At 40.0% G+C, this 24,216-nt stretch overlaps 1 pseudogene; it reads right to left on the bottom strand.

The window, feature by feature from the left end:
- Positions 1-394: 394 nt before the first annotated feature.
- The window catches only part of LOC109048867, a 28,518-nt pseudogene continuing 4,696 nt past the window's right edge, over positions 395-24,216 (bottom strand).

Consider the following 24,216-nt stretch of genomic DNA (forward strand, 5'->3'; position numbering starts at 1 on the left):
TGTGCAGCATTTAACCACAGATGACATTTGCTGTGATTTTTTGCACTAAATGACATTCAGACTTTTTTTGTTGTAACATAAGTGCCCAAAAGTGTCATTGTTTATTCACATAAATTCTTAGTGATTAATATTGAAAACTGAGACTTACTGTTTCAATTCCAAGACCAAGTAACATACAGTATGAAGAGTTCCAGTGCAAATGCCTCTAAAAGCCATCTTGGTCAAAAATGAGATAACATTACTGAGTGAATGCTCTCCACACATAGTATATGTTCATCAAGTACTTTCACTTCAAATGCGCTAAATCCCAGCCTCAACCCATTCAGAAGTACAAGTACTTACATAGAAATCTATGCGTAGTAGCCAGAAGAAATGCTAATTTTAAAGAAAAACGTCAGACATACTTAGAGGCTTTTGCATCTGAACTCTTCATATATAAAATATCCTCAGTAGAAACATTGCCAGATGCTCCCTTGGCATACAGGCATCCTACGAGGCCTGCAACCGAGGTGAGAACCAACCTACGAGACCTAGGGGGTATTAAACAAAAGCATCCATTATCTCAAGGTATTTACATGTTACTCTTTTTCCAGGAGATATTTACGGAACATCTGGTTGTAATGTCTGTTTTGGGGTTTTGTTTCTTGTTCATTGTTTTCATGTCTTTTATTTTGTAGTTTGATTCATGCTGTTTGTGTCATGCTTCCATTGCCCTCTTGTTGTCTTGCTATTGGTTCCTCTTGTTCCTTGTGTCATGTTCTGATTGGTTTATTGTCTTGTCATGTGATTTATCAGTTATGTTTTCTGATTGGTTGTTTTAGTCATGTGTCTTGTTCCCATTGGTTTGTTCTTGTCATGTGACCCTCATTGTTTGTATAAGTAGTCAGGTTTTTGCCATTTTGCTTTGTCGTGTATTAATGCAACATTTGTAATCTGCGGTTGGTGAGTCTAGTCTGTTTCATGCCAAGTCTGTTCAAGTCTGTTCAAGTCTGTTCAAGTCTGTTCAAGTCTGTTCAAGTCTGTTCAAGTCTGTTCAAGTCTGTTCAAGTCTGTTCAAGTCTGTTCAAGTCTGTTCAAGTCTGTTCAAGTCTGTTCAAGTCTGTTCAAGTCTGTTCTGTTTGGATTTTGGATTACACCTTTGTAAATAAACTGCACTTGGGTTCATCTACACTCGCCTTCAGTGGACTGATCGTTACACTGGTACGTTATGGAGCACCTGTACCTTCTGTTGGACTGCATATTTCTTGGAAGTCCCATTTAACCAGCCATTATTTGAAGCCGGATATAATGCTACAGTAATTCTAGTCTGGATGTTAATCACATATTAAGGAAAACATAAGGGTAAATCAGGAGATTTATTTTAATGTAATAAATGTGTTTTTTCAAGGTTGAATGTGAGCAAGGGATAACACGAAGGGATAGCACTCCCTTTTCCAAAACCAGATTTTCTAATGTGAAAGATACTTGGTTTTGGCAAACAGGAGAACCGTTTGAACCCAAAGTGACATAATAATTCAATGTTAATCACGCAGAGGCACTATGGTTTAACCTTGAGTTCAGTGCCTCAGTCTTCAGTGGTCCTGAATAAATACAGCACACACATATGAAAAAATAATCACCTGTAAATGTGTTTACAGTCTCTATGAACTTGCAAAGCGGCAGTTTGGATTGCACAATGTTCATAATCAGAGTAATTGTAGATTTTCAACAAGGTGTTGAAAAAAATTACTTCAGAAAAAATACACAGTTGTTGCTTAGTAAAGAATGGACTTCAACGGACTCTGTCAAGCTGCTGATATGATTCCCTGAGTTTATAAAACATGATTTACATACAGGAGCCCTACTTGAAAGAACCAAACTCAGGACCCAAATGTGGCCTCAAATTGCATTGGGGTTCACTCTGAGCTGTAGCAGGGACTTCATTGTCTATTTACTGTTTCAGTGTTCTTATTCTTTTTCTTATTTGAGCACAATTAGTGTTGTGTTAAATTATAGGACTAAGGCAATTGCAAACTAATAACTCTGAACACGTTGCTTAAATGATCTACTAGCACACTTTTAGACTGGCAAAAAATCATGACAGAAGCCTTAAGTTACTTTTTTTTTCTAGCCAAGAAATAAAAGTTGTGATATTTCTACACACTGAATTCAATAATATTTGCTAGATAATAGGCATATTTTTGGGTGCTACACTATGCATTATAAAAAGAATAATAAATAGTCAAGTCAAGTCACCTTTATTTATATAGCACTTTAAACAAAAAAGACTGCGTCAAAGCAACTGAACAACATTAATTACGAAAACAGTGTGTCAATAATGCAAAATGACAGTTAAAGGCAGTTCATAATTGAATTCAGTGATGTCATCATGCAGCTCAGTTCAGTTTAAATCGTATCTGTGCAATAATTTGCAATCAAGTCAACAATATCGCTGTAAATGAAGTTTGAAATTGTAAGCAAGCCAGAGGCGACAGCGGCAAGGAACCAAAACTCCATCAGTGACAGAATGGAGAAAAAACCTTGGGAGAAACCAGGCTCAGTTGGGGGGCCAGTTCTCCTCTGGCCAGACGAAACCAGCAGTTCAATTCCAGGCTGCAGCAAAGTCAGATTGTGCAGAAGAATAATCTATTTCCTGTGGTCTTGTCCCGGTGGTCGTCTGAGACAAGGTCTTTACAGGGGATCTGTCTCTGGGGCTCTAGTTGTCCTAGTCTCTGCTGTCTTTCAGGGCTGTAGAGGTCCTTTCTAGGTGCTGATCCACCGTCTGGGCTGGATACGTACTGGATCCGGGTGACTGCAGTGACCCTCTGACTTGGATACAGACTGGATCTGGTGGCTATGGTGACCTCGGAATAAGAGAGAAACAGAATAATATTAGCGTAGATGCCATTCTTCTAATGATATAGCAAGTACATCGGGTGTTATGGGAAGTGTTCCCGGTTCCAGTTTAACTAATTAATGCAGCCTAAAAATCCTTTAACGGATTTGGATATTAGAAGCATATTAGTGTGCTATGTGTGAGCCAGGTTAAAGAGATGGGTCTTTAATCTGGATTTAACCTGCAAGAGTGTGTCTGCCTCCCGAACAATGTTAGGTAGGTTATTCCAGAGTTTGGGCACTAAATAGTAAAAAGGATCTGCCGCCCGCAGTTGACTTTGATATTCTAGGTATTATCAAATTGCTAGAGTTTTGAGAATGGAGCGGATGTGGAGGACTATAATGTAACAAGAGCTCGTTCAAATACTGAGGTGCTAAACCATTCAGGGCTTTATAAGTAATAGGCAAGAATTTAAAATCTATACGATGTTTGATAGGGAGCCAGTGCAGTGTTGACAGAACCGGTCTAATATGACCATACTTCCTGGTTCTAGTAAGAACTCTAGCTGCTGCATTTTGGACTAACTGGAGTTTGTTTACTAAGCGTGCAGAACAACCACCCAATAAAGCGTTACAATAATCTAACCTTTCTAAGGAAAGATTGCTATCAAATAGCACACCTAGGTTCCTAACTGATGACGAAGAATTGACAGAGCAGCCATCAAGTCTTAGACAGCGTTCTAGGTTATTACATGCAGAGCTTTTAGGTCCTGTAATTAACACCTCTGTTTTTTCAGAATTTAGCAGTAAGAAATTACTCGTCATCCAGTTTTTTATATCGACTATGCATTCCGTTAGTTTTTCAAATTGGTATGTTTCGCCAGGCCGCGAAGAAATATAGAGCTGAGTATCATTAGCATAACAGTAAAAACTAACACCATGTTTCCTGATGATATTTCCCAAGGGTAACATGTAAAGTGTGAAGAGTAACGGCCCTAGTACTGAGCCTTGAGGTACTCCATACTGCACTTGTGATCGATATGATACCTCTTCATTCACTGCTACGAATTTGTGGGGGTAGCCATCAAGTCTTAGACAGCGTTCTAGGTTATTACATGCAGAGCTTTTAGGTATTGATGGCGGTCAGAATTCATATTGCTTTGTTTTCTATATAGATTAAACGAGAAAACATACATATTAGAACTGAACACACTACATTTTGATCTGAACATATTTATTTAGAGACAAATTGTATCATGTTAATCAAGTAAAAAAAATCATAAGAAAAGTGCTGTGAAACAAAATCATGATAAAGAGCACAGTGATTTGTATAAGCAAGCTAAAATGGCATGGTTTCTTCAGCATGTGTGGTTTTATTTTGTTAACATTGTCTGTTAGGTTTAAGGTAGCATTTAGTGTACGTGGTAGGTAGTTATTTTCAAATTCAGTAGAGCATTAAAATTTGCAAACTGTTACAGCAACCAATGTATTTAACATCCATCTGTTTTGGAGAAAGCTAAATGCGCTATTAGTGCCACTCACTGGACATTACCCTTTAAAAATGTCTCAATGTGCAAAACACAGTGTAATATAATTTTGCAGAAATGTCAACACAGGCGCTTTTTTATTTTATTGAGCCTGGTTTGGGAAATAAAGTTAACCTGAATCACTTTGTGTTTACAGTTTAACTGAACCAAAATGTGGACCTACTGTCACGGTTCGCAGGTTTGTCTGTTCATTCGGTGTGTACTGTTCTGGTCTGATTGTCTATCAGCGTCATCTGTGCTGACGAGCAATCAGATCAGCGGCAGGTGCGTCTTGTTTATGAGTCCTATATATAGTCCTGTGTTTGTCATGTTCATTGTCAGATCGTTGTTACTGGTTCTCTGTGTCTCGCTCTGTACAGTTCCTCCAGTACCGGTTCTATTTGGATTATTCTGCCACCAGTGCCAGTGCCTTGGACTGTTACCCGAGCACCAGTGCCAGTGCCTTGGACTATATCATTTCCTGGTTTAATGATATTCAGCCCACTGCAGTCTCTGCGCTGCCAAGGATCTACTGCCGACCAGAGACTTTGTGCTTTCATCCTGCCTTGTCTTGTTCTCTTGAGAATTCTCAATAAACCTTTTTCATTCGCAATTGGATCCAGTGTTTTCGTACCTGACATAATGATCTGACCCGTTATGGATCCAGCGGATGTTACTGAACTTTTTACCTGAACATTTTGAATAACAACAACGCTCGTTTTGATCATCAAGATGAGCAGATTATGGTGACTGGTCGAGCAGTTCAGGCTTTGGTAGCTTAGGTGTCTGACCTTACTAACCAGCTGCAACATCTGAGAGTCGAGTCTACCCTCACGCCCACTGCGCCTAACCCATCACCTGCTGTTCCACCCATCAACCGACCTACCAACAGCACGGAACCTTGTCTGCCACCTCCTGCTGCTTATTCGGGTGAGCCCCAACTCTGTCGTGTATTTCTGACAAAATGTTCACTGTTCTTCGCTCTGCAGCCATCATCATTTCCTACTGAGGAGTCCAAGGGGGCACTTGTCATCACGCTGCTGTCGGGACGAGCGGCGCTGTGGGGAACAGCAGTATGGGAGCAGGGGGATCAGTGTCTTGAGTCGTTCCAGACCTTCAGTAATGAACTCAGGAAGGTGTTCGATCGTGCTGTGTCTGGCAGAGAGGCGGCCAGGGTGTTGGTGGAGCTACGGCAGCACAACAGGTGGGTGGCAGACTACTCCATCAAGTTTTGGACACTGGCAGTGGAGTGTAGGTGGAACAATGAGGTGCAGTGGGACATGTTTCTGCATGGGTTGGCCGACCGTATCCTGAATGAGACACATGGCTGCAGCATCGAGACCTTCGGATACAAAGAGGCCTGATTCCGGACATTGAGATTCGTCCCGACATCCCTCCATGTGATACGGTTGGTCTCTCATTCGATCCTGAACCCATGCATGTGGGCAGAGCTCGCCTCTCCCGGGAGGAGAAGGAGTGGAGAAGAGCACAGGGACTCTGTTTGTATTGTGGAGCTCCTCAACCACCACCAGTGTGCAGCATCCACTTGGATGATGTGACGGCAGCCACAGGACAACGCGCCAGTCCGCTCACCACACACCAGCTACAGGCGGAGAGGAGAGAGAGACAGAGCCAATCAAGTGGTTTGGGATTATTAGGAGGCCATGATTGACAAAGGTCAAGGGGCAAATTATCCAGGACACCAGGGTTACACCCCTACTCTTTACGAGAAGTACCATGGGATTTTTAATGACCACAGAGAGTCAGGACCTCGGTTTAACGTCTCATCCGAAAGACTGTGCTTCTTGACAGTATAGTGTCTCCGTCACTACACTGGGGTGCTAGGACCCACACAGACCACAGGGTGAGCACCCCTGCTGGCCTCACTAACACCTCTTCCAACAGCAACCTACTTTTCCCAGGAGGTCTCCCATCCAGGTACTGACCAGGCTCAGCCCTGCTTAGCTTCAGTGGGCAACCAGTCTTGGGCTGCAGGGTGATATGGCTGGCACACATCATCAATGTGACGCTTTTGTGGACTCTGGGGCAGAGGGGAGCTTCATGGACCGAGACCTGGCATGCAGACTCGGGATTCCTGTCATTCCCATCACTCATCCAATCTCTGTCAATGCTCTGGTTGGACAACTCCTGTCTTCTGTCACACACTCTACTGGACCGGTGAGTCTAGTCACGTCAGGCAACCATGTGGAGGAGATTCGGTTCCTCCTCATTGACTCTGCCTTTGCTCCTGTGGTTTTGGGGCACCCCTGGCTCACACTACATAACCCTCACATAAACTGGCATCAGAACATAGTCATGTCTTGCAGTGAGAGTTGCCATGCGTCTTGTTTGGTGTCTGCTTATTCTTCTGTGTCTTGTTCTGTGAGAGACATGGTCGATCAATTCATATATGTCTACCTGGATGACATATTGATTTTTTTTCTTTGTCTCTCCAGGAACACGTTCAGCACGTCAGACAAGTGCTTCAGAGGCTGTTAGAGAATGGGCTTTTTGTCAAGGTGGAGAAATGCGTTTTTCATGCACAGTCTGTCCCCTTTTTAGGATATATTGTGTCATTTGAGGGGGTGTGCATGGATCCTGACAAGATTCAGGCAGTGGTGGATTGGCCAACTCCAGATTCCCACAAGGCCCTGCAGAGGTTTCTGGGTTTTGCCAATTTTTATTAGCGTTTTATTCGCAATTACAGCCAACTAGCCGTGCCTCTGACTGCCTTGACCTCCACCATGACAACCTTCAGGTGGTCTAGTGCAGCTGAGACTGCATTTACCAAACTCAAGGACTGCTTTGTTTCAGCCCCCATTCTTGTCGCCCCTTATTCCTCTTGTCAGTTTGTGGTGGAGGTCGACGCATCAGAGGTGGGGGTAAGTGCGGTTCTCTCCCAGCGCTCCTCCGTGGACGGCAAGGTACATCAGTGCACTTATTTTTCTCATCGTTTGTCACCCACTGAACATAATTACCTCACTGGTAATAGAGAATTGTTGGCAGTCAAGTTAGCCTTGGAGGAGCGGCGTCATTGGTTGGAGGGCTCGGGGGTACCTTTCATTGTTTGGACCGACCACAAGAATCTTGAATATATCAAATCCGCTAAACGACTTAACTCTAGGCAGGCTCGGTGGGCACTTTTTTTTCGGTCGATTCGATTTTTCCATTTCCTACCATCCAGGTTCCAAGAACATCAAACCTGACGCATTGTCCCGTATTTTGGACCAATCAGAACACCCGGTTTCTCCCGAGTCCATTGTTCCACAGAGATGTGTCATTTCAATGCTAACTTGGAAGGTCCACACGGTCTTACATTAGGTAGTGCCTCCGCCCGGGTGCCCACCGGGTCGGTTATTCATGCCAGAGATGTTACGGTCCAACGTTATTCGGTGGGGTCATTGTTCCAAGGTGGCTTGTCATCCAGGAGTAAATCTTACTATTTTTCTCATTAAGCAACGATTCTGGTGGCAATCTATGGCTCGCGACACTCATCATTTTGTATTGGCCTGCTCGGTCTGCACCAGTTGTAAGACTTCTACTCGACCTCCGGCTGGGCTCCTTCAACCGTTGTCAGTTCCTTCGAGACCCTGGTCACACATTGCGTTAGATTTCGTTACAGGTCTCCCTGCCTCTCAGGGTAACACTTTGGAGTTTTGTCAGTTTTTTTTATGGTTTGGTCACACATTGTGTTGGTTTTATTTAGAGGGCCAACCAAGAGTTGGAACGAGGGTTGCGATGTTTGGCATCATAGAATCCGTCCTCTTGGAGTTAGCAGATCTCTTGGGTTGAGTACGCTCATAACTCATTACAAATGTCGTCCACGGTCCTGTCTCTGTTTGAGTGTAGTTTAGGGTACCAGCCACCAATTTTTCCCAGTCTGGAATCCGAAGTCGCGGTTCCCTCTGCTCACGAATTCGTCCAGAGGTGCAGACACATCTGGAGAACAGCCAGAGAGACTCTCCTCCAGGTGGGGTTGCGCACCAAGGCCCAGGCCGATCGCCACCAGTCGAGGCCTCCCGTCTACATCATTGGTCAAAAAGTGTGTCTTTCATCTACCGATATTCCTCTCCGCTCCGTTTGCTCCCAAATTCATTGGCCCATTTACCGTCACCAAGATCCTTAGTCCAGTTGGGTTCCTGCCCGAGACATATTGGATCACTCCCTTATCGATGATTACAATCGCCAGGTAGGACCCTCTGGGAGCGTCAGGTGATGCTCCTAGGGAGTGGGGTAATGTCACAGTTCGCAGGTTTGTCTGTTCATTCGGTGTGTACTGTTCTGGTCTGATTGTCTATCAGCGTCAGCTGTGGCGACGAACAATCAGATCAGCGGCAGGTGCGTGTGTGCATTTATCTTTATTGAGACTCTTTTAGCTCCATACCAGTGCCTTGGACTGTTGCCCGAGTTTGCTTCTTGCCGTTGTTTCCTATATCGTTTCCTGGTTTCAATGATATTCAGCCCACTGCAGTGTCTGTGCTGCCAAGGATCTACTGCCGACCAGAGACTTTGTGCTTTCATCCTGCCTTGTCTTGTTCCCTTGAGAATTCTCAAACCTTTTTCATTTGCAATTGGATCCAGTGTTTTCGTACCTGACACCTACAGTCAACACCCAAGATGACAAACAACCTCTTTGTTAGATGCTAAATAACAGTGCTATCAAACAGCAATTTACAAAAAATACAATAAGTTTATAACCATCCCCCTAAATTAAAGCTATTGTATGGCTTCAGAGGATTTGGAATATAGCCCACATTCATATGTATTTTCTCAAAACATGGCGAGGACATTCTTCAAATATTCACCCTTTGTAATCCAAATGAGAAAAAAAATGTGTTTGAAACAACGTGAGGGTGCGTAAATGACAGAATTTACATTTTGGGCTGAATTACCACTTTAAATCAGTAGACAGCATATACAGTACCCTGCAGGATTTCTGACTTATTAGCTATTGGCAGGTGTGGAAAATAAGCAAGTCATTGACCGTATATCAAAGTGTCTCTGGTCTTGTATGCCGTCTGGCTACCCAGAAGAACTTATGAAACTTACAAATTAGAAAGCCAAGCATCTATCTGCTGGCCTCTCTCTCTCACGCTCTCTTTAGAAGTATTGCAGATTAAGGTATTACAATGTTTTCCATATGTCATCTTGACTGTCATGAGAATATTAAAGACGTTTTCCAGCTTCCCAGGCAAAGCCAGATGTCAGAAGGGGGGGAAATGGGGATGGAATCCAAAAGAGCAGTGAAATTAACGCTCCTATCCTGCTTTTGACCTCGATATAGAGGCAGTGAAAATCAATAAGAAGTTGCATTCTGGACCATGCAGACCTTTGGGGCATGAAAAACTAACCAAAATAATAATAAAAGCTGCTTTCCTTTGCTGAACAATGCCCCCTAATTGCTAGCTTTTCACAGCAACAAGGCCCTATTTCATAGCTGAGCCGTCTGAGTCGCTTGTAATTGTTGTTTTTGTTGGCGAGAGGAAAGGGACCCATGCCGCTTTGCACTGTACTGCAGATTTCCAGACATGGGCTTTTGACTTTTTGCGTCAGGGCAAGATATTTTGCAGGGCAGACGCTTTGTTGCATAAACATGGAGTGGTAATTTGCTATGTCGCCAGCTCTTTCTGCGTCCACCCGCTGTGAGAAGGCAGAGGGCCTGAAGCCGACCAAAGCATACAGGGACTCGCTCCAGATTTGCTGACTCTGAACACTGTGCAAGGACATGATGTTCAGCAAACAGTGGTCAGGAACTCCAAATTGAAGCCATTCGATTAGTTTAGCTTGGCTTGAAAACCAGATGTGGTGTTAAAATCACAGATCACATTGTTGGCCCAAGAGCCTTCGTGTTGGAGCCCTGCAAAGGTTGTGGTGTAGTTGCAGGCGTGGGTGGAAACTCATGAGCTAAAGAAGACAAAGAATTTTGGAGGACGCTAGAATTTGACATGAACATTGACCACCTCAGCTGACGCGTTCTTGCACGTATGAATGGGAAGTCTGAAAGGCACAATGCAGAATGGTCTGTTTTCTGTAAAATGGAGTTAACTTTGACATTTTCACAAGAGATTGCGTTTGTGGGAAACCCAGCATGCTGACAGCTTTCCAATTTGGGACAGAGCTTCCACGCAATAAATAAATAAAGCTGTCTCTACAAAAGCAAGACACAGCTTTTCCTTGGTAACAGATTTCTTAGTGATCTGTAGAAAGACAAAATAGAAAATAAATGACTTATTTTAAAGTAAAGATGGAAATTATATTTCATAGGCCCTACAGCATGAATGGCCTCTATGGTTTGGGATCACAGTTTCAACGCCAAGGTAAAGAACGTACCACCTGAATATATGTGACTCATGTAAACACCTCTGTCGAGTGCATATGCTGGCATGGGTGTGGATGACAATATTTCCCTTGTATGACATGCTAGTGCGTAAACTTGCATATATGCATACTGTAGGTGAGCTCCATTTAATCCACTGGGATTGAACAAAATGCATATACATTTGGGAGACAAATTTTCACAATGCACATTGCTTCAAAGCAGCTTTACAGAAATAAATATTGTTGTAATAATGTTGTAAAGTTTTCCTAAATACCTTTCATATTCGTTCATTTTGTTTTGAATTGTTCATAGAAATGTGGTCTCTAATTGAGCAGTACATCATTGCCCTGACATGACCTTACACTAGGGAGAGCCGACCTGCCCTCAGGCCTGTGGCTAAAGAATCAAGATTTCAAATTGTGACCTCTTCACTGACCTCTCGCTATGGGGCACAAGCATTTAGGAAAGCCTGACTGACTTATTTGTTTGTTTGCATTGTGAATTAGGTTTTATGATATACACTTTTCCTTCCAAATTCTCATTACCAGACTTATTTTTTAAATTGTATCTCATTTATTTACTTATCATCATCATCATCATTATTATTATTATTATTATTATTATTATTATTATTATTATTATTATTTATTATTATTATATTATTATTATTATTATTATTATTATTATTATTATTATTTATTATTATTATACTGCATTACATATAATTTTTCTATATATATTTTCTTAATTATAGGGGTATTTAATTTAGCATAAAGTAGTTTTAGTTCAACAAATACAACCCGTTTACTTAGAATACACATAATACATTATTACATTTTTGCATTACAGTATCATTTAATAAATTCTTTGTACAGAGCAGATACAATTGCAGCTAATACATATTAAAGTGTCGAGCACTTATATTACATATTTGTATTATTATTATTATTATTTAAAATTATGATATTTTTGTCCATAATTGGACAAATATACTACATATCACTGCACCTGTCATAAAAAACATTGTGTCACAAAAGACATATCACATTATTCCTCATATCTTTTGTTTTGTTGTCTTAATGTCAGCTATAGTCTACTTATGTGGGAAAAAATCCCTTTAGGCATCATAAAACTGATGGAATTTTCTGATGATTTTTTTATTATCATTTAAGGAGCTGGACTAGATGTTGCATGTGTTGTCCTTCAATCATTGGCCACCAGCCAATTGGCAAGTAACAATTTTTTTTTTTTTTTTTTTACATGCATTTGGCACTCGGCGTATGTTAATTTTTATCTGCGGTATTATGCTTCATTTACTCCAGTGTAGATGACAACAGACTGGCTTTCACTCTGATGTGTGTCTACAGTTCCCTTGTTGAGATATTTTTGGAGGACATCAAATAAATAATTTTAACATGGAAGAAGGCTGAAGCATCCATTTGTGATTAAATGTCATGATCTCTTTCATAATACGTTCGAAGGAGGGGGGGAAGTATGTTTGCAATACGTTTGTTTCCCAGCCACAACCACAGGACCTCTGGGGCGGCTTGAAGTCTGTCTGCTGACCTTCCACACTTCAGATCATGGCTGTATAAACACAGGTCATTGCTTCATGCTCAGGTCAGCCACTTCCTGAGAGAACAAACACCCTACAAGTTCATATATATGTTCGTCTCCCCAGGAGTCACAGCTGTGAAGAGTTTGTCAAACCTTCCCCAGTGTTTTCACGCACGTTTTCACAGCAGTGGGAGCCATGCTAATCACTCATCAAAGTCTATTACAAAGATCCTAGTGACATTGAGCCTCATAAAACCCATGCAAACAGTGAACAACAATGAATTACATCTTATAACAGGATGATCTACAGGGAAATGGTGTTGAGTTCTGTTATTTTTCAAGACAAGACAATTCAAGTCAAGTCCCCTTTATTTATATAGCGCTTTTGACAATACAGATTGTGTCAAAGCACTTTACAGTATTAAATAGGAAAATAGTGTCAATAATGCAAAATGGCAATAATAAACACTTTATTTTCAGTTAAAGGCAGATCATCGTTGAAATCAGTGATGAGATCATCCAGCTCAGTTCAGTTTAAGTGATGTGACATACAGCCAAGTATGGTGACCCATACTCAGAATTTAGTTGATTTTATGTGGTGTGTCATTTAGGTTTGTGTGGTGTGACATACAGCCTAGTATGGTGAAAAGTCACATTGTGCAGAGGACTCATCTGGTTCCTGTGGTCTTGTCCCGGTGGCCTTCTAAGAGACAATGTGAGGATCTGTCTCTGGCTCATCTAGTTGTTCTGGTCTCCGCTGACATTCAGGGCTGTAGAGGTCATCTCTAGGTGCTGATTCACCATCTGGGCTGGATACGTACTGGATCCGGGTGACTGCAATGATCATCTTATGTGGATACAGACTAGATCTGGTGGCTACGGTGACCTCGGAATAAGAAAGAAAAAGACTAATATAAGCATAGATACCATTCTTCTAAAGATGTAGCAAGTACATTGGGTGTTATGGGAAGTGTTCCTGGTTCCGGTTGTCCTAATTAATGCAGCCTTAAAAACTTTTAACGGATTTGAATATTAGAAATGTGTTAGTGTGTTATGTGTAAGCCTGGTTAAAGAGATGGGTCTTTAAAGGGATACTAAACCCCAAAAAGAAAGTTTTGTCATTAATCACTTACCCCCATGTCGTTCCAAACCCGTAAAGTAAAAAAAATAAAAGTAAGTAATTTATTTATATAGCACCTTTCACAGACAAGAAGTCACAAAGTGCTTTACAATCTGTTAATAAAAAGGATCAAACATGCATACAATAAATCTACCATAACACAACACACAGAAACACTCTTCACAAACATGAAAAGACAAATAAACCACTGCTGTTAAATAAAAGCGATTTCAAAAAGATGCGTCTTCAGGTGTTTTTTAAAAGAATTGACCGAACCCATAGTTCTCAGTGCTAATGGAAGTGAGTTCCAAAGCCTCAGTGCCACAGTACATAAAGCACGATCACCTTTAGTCTTAAGACGTGTTCTAGGGACAATTAAAAGGTCCAGACCAGAAGACCGTAAGAGCCGACCCGGTGAAAGTTTATGTAAAAGATCCTGAATATAGAGAGGTGCCTGACCATGCAAGGCTCTATAAGTGATAACTAAAATTTTAAACTGCACTCTGAATTCAACTGGGAGCCAATGAAGGTCCTTGAGAATTGGTCTTATATGAGACCATTTACTGGTACCAGTCAACAGCCTTGCAGCTACATTTTGTACAACTTGTAGTCGCTCCATAGAAGACTTATTCAAACAAGTATACAGAACATTGCAATAGTCCAAACGTGACGAGATGAAGGCATGAACAAGCATCTCCATCTCTTTTCTTTAGACCACCGATCTAATCTGAGCAATGTTCCTAAGATGGAAAAAACATGAGCGAACTACAGATTTATATGACTGTTAAAACATATGGCTCTATCCAGAAAGACACCTAGATTTCATATTTCACTACAATCTGAAGTGGCTGAAACCCCCAAAACCTGCTTAATCCTAGGTATAATATTATCAGGAGCAAAGATCATCATTTCAGTTTTATCCTTATTAAGTTGCAAAAAATTTTTGCCATCCATTTATTAATGGAGACTAAACACTCCTGTAGAACTGACAGTTTATCTAGACTATCAGGTCTAAACGAGATAAATAACTGAATGTCATCTGCATATAAATGATAAGATATTATTTTAAAACTATTAATAATCTGTCCAAGGGGAAGCATATACAAGTTAAACAACAAAGGGCCCAGCACAGAACCTTGTGGCACACCACAGGACAAAAGTACAGAATGGGACGTAAAGGATCCAACAGATACCGAAAAAGACCTATCGGACAGATAAGATGAAAACCAATCCAGAGCTGAACCCGAAATACCTACTAAACAGCGTAATCTATTAATCAGAGTGCAGTGATCCACCGTGTCAAACGCTGCGCTAAGATCTAACATAACCAACAAGGAACATTCCCCCACATCTGTGGCCATCAAAATGTCATTTGATACCCTGAGTAAAGCGGTTTCAGTAGAATGATTTTTGCGAAAGCCTGATTGAAATTTGTCATAAATATTATGAGTATCCAAAATATCGCTCAACTGCATTGCCACAACCTTTTCCAAGATTTTAGAAATGAAGGGCAACTTAGAGATACGCCTATAGTTGTTCAACGATGTAACATCAAGATTACACTTTTTCAAGAGTGGTTGAACAACAGCGTGTTTAAAACACCTAGGGACCTGGCCCAACTTTAACGAAAGGTTAACAATTGAGACCAAACATGGACCAACCAATGGATGTAATAGTTTCCATGACCACAGAAGCAGGCAAAATATCCGCCGGGCTTTGAGATGGTTTCATCATACAAACGATCTTTATAAGATCATTAATGGAAATTGACTGAAAAGAGCTTAAAATTGAGGGCCGCTCTGTGATAATTACAGAGGGGATAGCTGATGGTAAAATGCTAGCCCTAACAGCCATAACCTTACCCACGAAATGAGACATAAAATTATTACAATCATCGTTAGAAAAAACAGGTACAGATGATGTAACTGGAGACACAAGACAATTAATAGTGTCAAACAAAGTCTTAGGATTCCTTTTACAAGTTAAAATAATTTTTTTAAAATACTGCGCTCTGGCCACCTTGATCATATCATGTAAATCAGACAGTAACTCTTTAAAATACTGACGATGAACCTGGAGTTGATTTCCACAAACGTTCAGTCTTCCGACACACACGTCTGAGACTGTGAATGGCATCATTTATCCATGGAGAAGTATTAACCACGGGAATATGCCGATTCCTAAATGGAGCCACTTTATTCAGTAACAAAGTGCAGTGATCATTAAACGACTGTACAGAACTATCAATGTCATTTAAAATAATAACCGAGTTGGAATCAAAAGCGTTCGAGAAATTCTCAACAGCAACTTGGGTAAACATGTGAGAACAAGACACCCGCTTGACTGGCAGTGGATTTTCGTTACACGCAAGATTAAATAAAACACATTTATGATCACTAACATAGACATCCTCTGTACACACATTGTCAATAAACCATGAGAAAACACTGAATCAAGCAAGTGTCCTTTATCATGTGTAGGACCAGAGACATGTTGAACAAAATTAAAAGTATCCATTAAATGTAAAAAATTTGAAACAGTATTACATGCAGCATTATCCACATGAACATTAAAATCACCGACAATAATAACTCTATTCAACTTAATGATAGAGGATAAAAAATCAGTAAAGTCGCTCAGAAAAGGACTCAAAATTTAAACTGACAGAGTGTGTCTGCCTCCCGAACAATATTAGGTAAGTTATTCCAGAGTTTTGGCGCTAAATAGGTAAAGGATCTGCCACCCGTAGTTGATTTTTGAAATTCTAGGTATTATCAAATTGCCAGAGTTTTGAGAATGCAGCGGATGTGAAGGATTATAATGCAATAAGAGATCATTTAAATACTGAGATGCTAAGCCACTCAGGGCTTTATAAGTAATAAGCAAGATTTTAAAATCTATATAATGTTTAAAGCGAGCCAGTGCAGTGTTGATAGAACCGGGCTAAAATGGTCATACTTCCTGGTTCTAGTAACAACTCTAGCTGCTACATTTTTGACCAGCTGGAGTTGGTTTATTAAGCGTGCAGAACAATCACCCAATAAAGCATTGCAATGATCTAACCTTGAGGTCAAGAACGCTTGAATTAACATTTCTGCATTTGACATTAAGAGCATAGGTCGTAATTTAGATATATTTTTGAGATGGAAAAATGCAGTTTTACAAATGCTAGAAATGTGGCTTTCAAAGGAAAGATTGCTATCAAATAGCAGACCTAGGATCCTAACTGATGACGAAGAACTGACAGAGCAGCCATCAAGTCTTAGACAGTGTTCTGTAGGTTATTAAATGCAGAGGTTTTAGGTCCGAAAATTAACTTTTTTTTTTCAGAATTTAGCAGTAAGAAATTACTCGTCATCCAGTTTTTCAGATTGACTATGCATTCCATTGTTTTTTTTTGGTTTTTATATGCATTGCATTAGTTTTTCAAATTGGTATGTTTCACCGGTCTCAGTACTATGATACAGTCTAAATCCTGACTGGAAATCCTCTCAGATACCATTTTTCTCTAAGAAGGAATATAATTGTAAGGATACTACCTTTTCTAGTATCTTGGGCAGAAAAGGGAGATTACAGATCGGTCTGTAATTAACTAGTTCTTTGGGGTCAAGCTGTGTTTTTTTTAATGAGATTTCAGCATAATATCAACTTTGTCTATGATTTTTTTCATGAAATAGACAACTGAGACAATTTGTAGACATCAAAAAAATAATTTTATGTGAGATGTTTTAGTCCAAAATGAAGAGGAAACACTGGGGTCTTTTTCTCAGGAAAAAATCCAAAAAACAGGAGTATTCGACACATACATATGAAGAGTTTGGTTCCAAAATGTATTTTCAAAAAATGGAGTTTCCGCCAAAATCAGTATTGTATCTGGTAGGATAAGTTTTGTCATTAATCACTTACCCCCATGTCATTCCAAACGCGTAAAATCTTTGTTTGTCTTTGGAACACAATTTAAGATATTTTGGATGAAAACCTGGAGGTTTGAGACTGTCCCATAGACTGCCAAATAAATAACAGTGTCAAGGTCAACAAAAGGTATGAAAGTCGTTGTCAGAATATTCCATCGGCCATCAGACGTGCAATCTGGGTTATATGAAGTGACGGGAACACTTTTTGTAATTGAAGAAAACAAAAATAACTACTTTATTTAATACATCCTTTGTCAACGGTCTCCTCTGTGTTTTTCCATATCACCATATGCTGTGTATGCTCTTCTGTGTCATCTGCGCCACAAGGATGTGCTGTTTCTATGTGTATCTAGCTTTGATTTGAAATAAAACAGCGCATCCTTGTGACTTTGACTATCAGTGAAACTGTCAGACTGGAGCGAGAATGGCACAAATCCTATCCGGAGCAGTCTGGGCTCACAGAGTTCTAGCCATAACACGAGACCTTCACCACAGTTCATATCACCATTTTTCTTGAAAGCCTACAAATATCCAGACCAAACCTATTTGAGCTACTATCTGAGGGACTTCATTTTTCCTCCTCAATAATTCCCTGAGAGAAGCCATACAAAGAGCATATTATGTCTTTATCCTGAACAAAAGCTGGGGTGACTCTGAGCTGACAGGTTAGCAGAATTCATTTCTGGCTCAGCTGGTGGCGGAGACAACTGGCAAACCCCAATGAAAAACTATGATAAAAAAAAAAAAAATCATTTCCACCAAGTTTTGCTAGGGGGTCAGTGGAGTATGACAAATGATGGCAGTTATTATTTTCAGAGCTCTTGGGGTGTCTGTGATATATCGGTTCAATGCTGATTCAACTTCAGGAATTTGTAGCTGTTTCTGTATCCTCTCATTGTTGTCAAAGATACTTAACTTGATGTTATGACTGTTGCTGCGGCCTACACAATTATACCCTAGCTGGAACACTGAACAAGTCGAAATTTCCATTAGCAACTACCAGTAATTATTAAAAAAAAATAGATTGAACAATAAATTTTTGAGTAAGAGAAGGTTGCAGATTCCCGGACAAAGATTACCCTATTCATAGACAAAATGGTCTCAATAGTGGTGGTTCTTAGGAATCCCTTCTACTCCTTGACTACCCTTAATCTGTATAATAATGTATGTTTTCAAAATATTATATCATTTTGACAAACTACTTTTTTTTTTTTTTTTTATTATTATTATTATTATTTTTTTTTTTGGGCTATAACTTGGCTATGAACCTATATGCTGATTAATGTGACATTAAAAGCAATATATCATTTTAATATTTTACTTAAATATAAACTTAATATATACTCTAATATTTTATAATGAAACTGTTAGGCATGATATTATTATTAGTATTATTATTAATGTTAAAATACTCCTGATTATTATGCAGATAACCTAATGCAGCAGCAATTGCTCAACAAATGGTATGAGTTAAGGACATAAACATCGGTCTGTCTGACCAATGGCAATAATGATTAAGAGTGTTGCGTTTAATTTATAATTATAATTTTAGTTATTATATTATTATTATTATTATTAATAATAATAATAAAGTATAAATATTTTGCTATACTACTACTGGTGCAGAAATTACATCTCAGTTTTTTAATTACATTTAGTGTATATTTATCTATTCTAGTCCAATGCTGTCTGTGTTCTCTATATTATATAATTAAATAGTAATATATTCATAAAGATATTGCCCCTTTATAACTAAAATATAATTTGTTTGTTTGGGCCTACAGTGTAGCCAATTACTTCTTCAAAAAATTAGTTGAAAAATACTGTACATTTTTAATAGATGAGAAACTAGAAAAAAAAAAGAAAATTTGTTATCACATTAAAAACAAAAAAGACAGTAAATTTGACATAAAAACAAACAAAACAGAAAATAATTATGAATTCTATTACCAACTTCAATTTAAAAAGCTAAAAACAAACAGACAGAGTTAATAAAGTGTTGTTCCCTTTCAGTCAGTCACTCTCGAGGTCACTTTGGTGACCGACGAATTGGGATCTCGCTTCGACAAACAGATAAGGGTTAATATGGTGTTGTTGTGTTTATGTAAGTGAATCTGGTGGAATGCATACCAGCTTTTCGCTTCAAAGCCGAGCAACAACATCGTTCTGCTCCATCCAAGTCTCTTCAGTGAGCTACGAGTTCAAGGCACTCTTGGAAGCTTCTGGTGTTGGCAGTATGACGCTTCAGCAGTGGTCGTTCCTGTGTTGAGTGGGTTGTGCTATGCCCTGTTCTGCTGCCTCCACCCGTCTGCCAGCCACAGCGTCCCAGCCGTCCTGGCCCCCGTCAAATCTGGAGTTGAGCAGAAGAGCAAGAGGCCCCAGGACAGGCGACTCAAAGAGAGGGAGGAAGCTGCTCTTTGGGGGATGATGAAGGCACCTCTCCCTCCCCCGGAGGAGGGCCGGGTGGAGAATCTGGAAAATCTCAACGAGAGAGCTGTTTTCTCTATCTCTGGGTCCCAGGAGGGTACGGAGAGTCACGGACGGCCCAACACCAGACCTCACTCAGACTCCTCCTTCGCCAGCCTGCAGCAGCGGACAGTTCAAGAATGTCAACAAAGGGCCTACTCACCCACCCTCTGCCAACCTGGTAAGAGTTGCACTGCACACTCAGTTCCCATCTCCGGTCTGCTCACAAGCCGCCCAAGTTGGGTCCCTGTGTTCCAGCTCGCTGCCCCACTGCAGGTACAGAAGTGGTTCCACTGATCCCACTTGTATCTGGGTGCCTGGCTAGTGCTACCCAGCATGTCTCGCTGGCTACTGTGAACCATCAGCCTTGGCTATGCATTTAAGTTCGCCCAGCATCCCCCCAAGTTCAGCGGCATCCGCTTCACAACAGTGGAGGAGGCTGATGCTCCTGTGTTGTGTTTGGAGACTGCAGTCCTACTGGGGAAGGATGCAATAGAGCCGGTCCCTCCAGCCGATATGAGAATGGGGTTTTTCAGCCCTTTCATCATTGTACCGAAGAAAGGCAGTGGGTTTTGAACAGTCTTGGACCTGCGTGTCTAGAACCAGGCCCTTCATCAGTTATCATTCAAGATGTTAATGCAGAATGCATCTTCAGGTGCGTCCATCCCCGAGATTGGTTTGCGTTAACTGAAGGACGCGTACTTTTATTTTACAATCCTTCCGCGCCACAGACCATTTCTGCGGTTTGCGTTTGAAAGACGGGCATATCAGGACAAGGTCCTGCCCTTAGGGCTGTCCCTGTCTCCCCGTGTCTTCACGAAAATCACGGAGGTGGCTCTGGATCCTCTCAGAGAGCAATGTGTTCGCACTCTCAACTATCTCGACGATTGGCTTATACATTCACAGTCTCGGGTTCAGTTGTGCAAGCACAAGGACTTGGTGCTCTGGCACCTCAGCCTGTTGGGTCTTTGGGTCAACTGTGAAAAAAACAAACTCTGCCCAACACAGAGGATCTCTTTTCTCGGTATGGAGTTGGATTCAGTTGAACAGACAGCACGCCTCACAGAGGAACGTGTGCGGTCGGTGCTGACCTGCTTGAATTCGTTCAAAGGCAGGATGGCGGTCCCACTGAAACTATTTCAGGGGCTCCTGGGGCATATGGCAGCTGCAGCTGCACTTACACCACTAGGGCTATTGCATATGAGACTGCTTCAGCCCTGGCTTCATGGTCGAGTCCCGAGGTGCTATCCAATCTCATTGAGTGGGTAGTGCTACGACAACGGTGAGTGGTCTTCTTGTTGCGAGCATAGGGCACTGGAAGGGGCAGCATCCATGGCACTTTGGTAGAGGATCCCAATTCATCGGTCACCGGCGTGATGTCGAGAGCGACCGACAGAAAGAGAATGTCTCGGTAAGTATGTAACCCTCATTCCCTGAAGACGTCACGTCCCGTCGCCACGGCTGCTGTACCACCTCTGAACCGGCCGGGTCACCGGCTCGGCTCCTCAGCGAAAACTTGGTATGTATTGCACATGCTGCCTTTTTTTATGCTCACGCTGTGATCAGCTGCAGCTGGATGCAATAATTGCATGCCAATGTGCATTGTGCAAAATAACTAAGAAGGGGTGGGAGGCGAGAATTGAATATACTAGAGCGCAGGGTTTTCCTTTTCCCCAGTCTCCCTCTGTTTAGTAACGAGTGATGAAAGGATAATTTCCCCCTTGCCCTTTAAGCGCAGCATTGTCACAGAGTTCAACGGCCCTAGCGACAGATGAGTTGGAGCCCCTGAGGGCCCCACTCTAGCCTCCATCTCATGGGCTTTGTCAAGGGCCAAGCCACTGTCATATGAAACAGACATCTAATAGGTAAGCCTTTGTGTCCAGCCCTTCATATCTAATGACCCGTCCAGCCCCCAAAGAGTAGTGGCGTTCTGCGAGGGAAGACAAACTGAGAAAAAGTTCACAAAGAGCCCTGGAGAGCTGATAAAGCCATGCCAGTGTTATTTCTGAATTGCGGCCGTGCTCTGTGGTTTAAGGTTCGGAAAAAATTAAACCACAGGCAGGCATTGTTTCATAAAAGTGTTTAGTCGTCACATTGAAATATGCCTGGCAGTTTTGTGTAAGCATATTTTGGGTGTTATCTGTAGTTGTTGTTCTGTGCTTTTTAGGTAAAAGTACAAAATAAATGAATGAATAAATGTTATTGCTGATACTACAGGGGGGTTGGGAGGGTGTTTCAGTAGCTTTAGTTGTCTTCCCTGAAGGCCTGAGTGTGATTGTGAGGTAAGGTGGTAAGACATTGTAAATTTCTGGTTCATGTTTCTTCATTACTAGATCCAAATGCATGCCATTTGTTTAGTATTTGAGCGTTTTGGCACTGGATTTTAGATGCATTGTTGTAATATATTTTTTGGCAACACTTTATAATAACTTTCATTGATAAATTATTAACAAACATTAAATAATGCTTACCAGATAATTAGTTTATATATATTCAAAGAGTTGGAAACGTGAGATAATGTGCTTGTTAATATTTGCTAATAAACTTATTAAACATTAGATAATGTTTAAACAAATCAGTATTTTATGTACAGTAAGTATGCTTACAAATGTCATTAAACTTTCAATTCCATATGATCAAGCACTTCTTTAAAAAAAATCTACAAATTTTAACATATGTTATAAAATGATTAAAAGCTTGTGTTTACGCACAACACTTTTGCTGCTATTGAGGTGTGATACGGGTAAGGTTATGCATAGGTTTGGTTAAGGGGTCACCAGTGTACAGGGGTGAGTTTATTATAAGTGAACACGGTTCTGTTTATTTAATATTGTTTTGATAAATGAAGTATTTTCTTAAAAAAAAATGTTTATTTATAATTCAAGGAATATCCTGTTTAATGATAAACTGAAGAGTAGTATACCAATATGAGTGCAAAGGCAAAAAAAAACAAACAAAAAAAAACACCTTTTTGCACCAACATTACAATCTGTTATGTCTTTACCAAGCATTTAGCTAAACTTAACCAGCCACCCTTTACACAAACCTTGTTACAGCGTCCATAAAAATACTAAATGATTAGTAATCATTTATTAGCATTTACAAATTAAATTAAATTAAATTAAATTTATGCATTTAGCAGACGCTTTTATCCAAAGCGACTTACAGTGCATTCAGGCTATCAATTTTTACCTATCATGTGTTCCTGGGGAATCAAACCCCCAACCTTGCGCTTGCTAACACGATGCTCTACCACTTGAGCTACAGGAACACTATAATGACTATAATGATGATTAGTTTCAATTTTAGATTGGCTACTGCAAAAACATGAACAATTGATTAATAAATGATTAGTAAAGATGTGTGAATAGGATAAATTCAGGTCTTTAAAGGTATTACTGATTAGTAAACATTTATAAACATTTGCAAGTGATGAATAGTTTCCACTTTAGATTGGGTACTACAAAAACATGAACAAATAATTAACAGGTAAGTTGTTAAGATGTGTAAACCGAGGTCTGCACAACAAACACAGACCAACAAATGAAGACCATATACAAACTGAAAGTTTACTGACATTTGTAAGCATTTCAATTTACATTAAATAATCATATAGTAATCATTAGGTAATGTTTAGAAAGTATTAAACATTAGCAAGAACATTTTCTCATATTTCTAGCTATGTGAATATATATATATATATATATATATATAGTTAACAATAAATATATATATATATATATATATATATATATATATATATAGCTATGTGAATATATATATATATATATATATATATAGTTAATCAGAGTTATGTAAGTAGAATCATCCACACCACAAATAAGAGGACTTCAATCAAAATAACTAATATGAGCACATGGAAATTGAAAGAAAATATTCAGTGATTGAAATTACTATGGCACTAACAAATTCAGCACACAGGGGGCAACAGAGCTGCCTTCAAATGCCTGTGCTATGAAAGCAGATGCTATTTTAGTTAGATAGTTGTAGTGCCCTTTGAAATGTTAAGATTACAATGTGTAATATATAAATAGCAATGTTGCAAAATGTAAATGTGTACCTTGAATACAATGCAGGGGTGTGGAATAGAGCCAGAAGCTATGTCTGTAGCAATCTCAAAATGATTTGTATTTTGATTCAGAAAAAGGCTGGGAGTGGGTGGCACTTTTAACCAGAAGTATGTCTAATTAAATGAGACATTTGTTTTAAATATGATTGCATGCCTTTTGCAGTTTGTTTGTTTTGTTTAAGAAGTTTTGTTTGTATAACTCCTATAATGATTATTTTTTGTTGTTGTAGTTATAAATCTTTATTTAAATATCTTATAATTAAAACAATACCTAACTACGTTAACTAAAATGAACGAACGAACGAACGAACGAACGATCATTCATTCATTCATTCATTCATTCATTCATTCATTCATTCCTGTTGTTTAGAAATCATTCATTCATTCATTCATTCATTCATTCATTCATT

The sequence above is a fragment of the Cyprinus carpio genome, chromosome A13 (genome assembly GCF_018340385.1).
Source record: "Cyprinus carpio isolate SPL01 chromosome A13, ASM1834038v1, whole genome shotgun sequence".
Classification (NCBI taxonomy): Eukaryota; Metazoa; Chordata; class Actinopteri; order Cypriniformes; family Cyprinidae; genus Cyprinus; species Cyprinus carpio.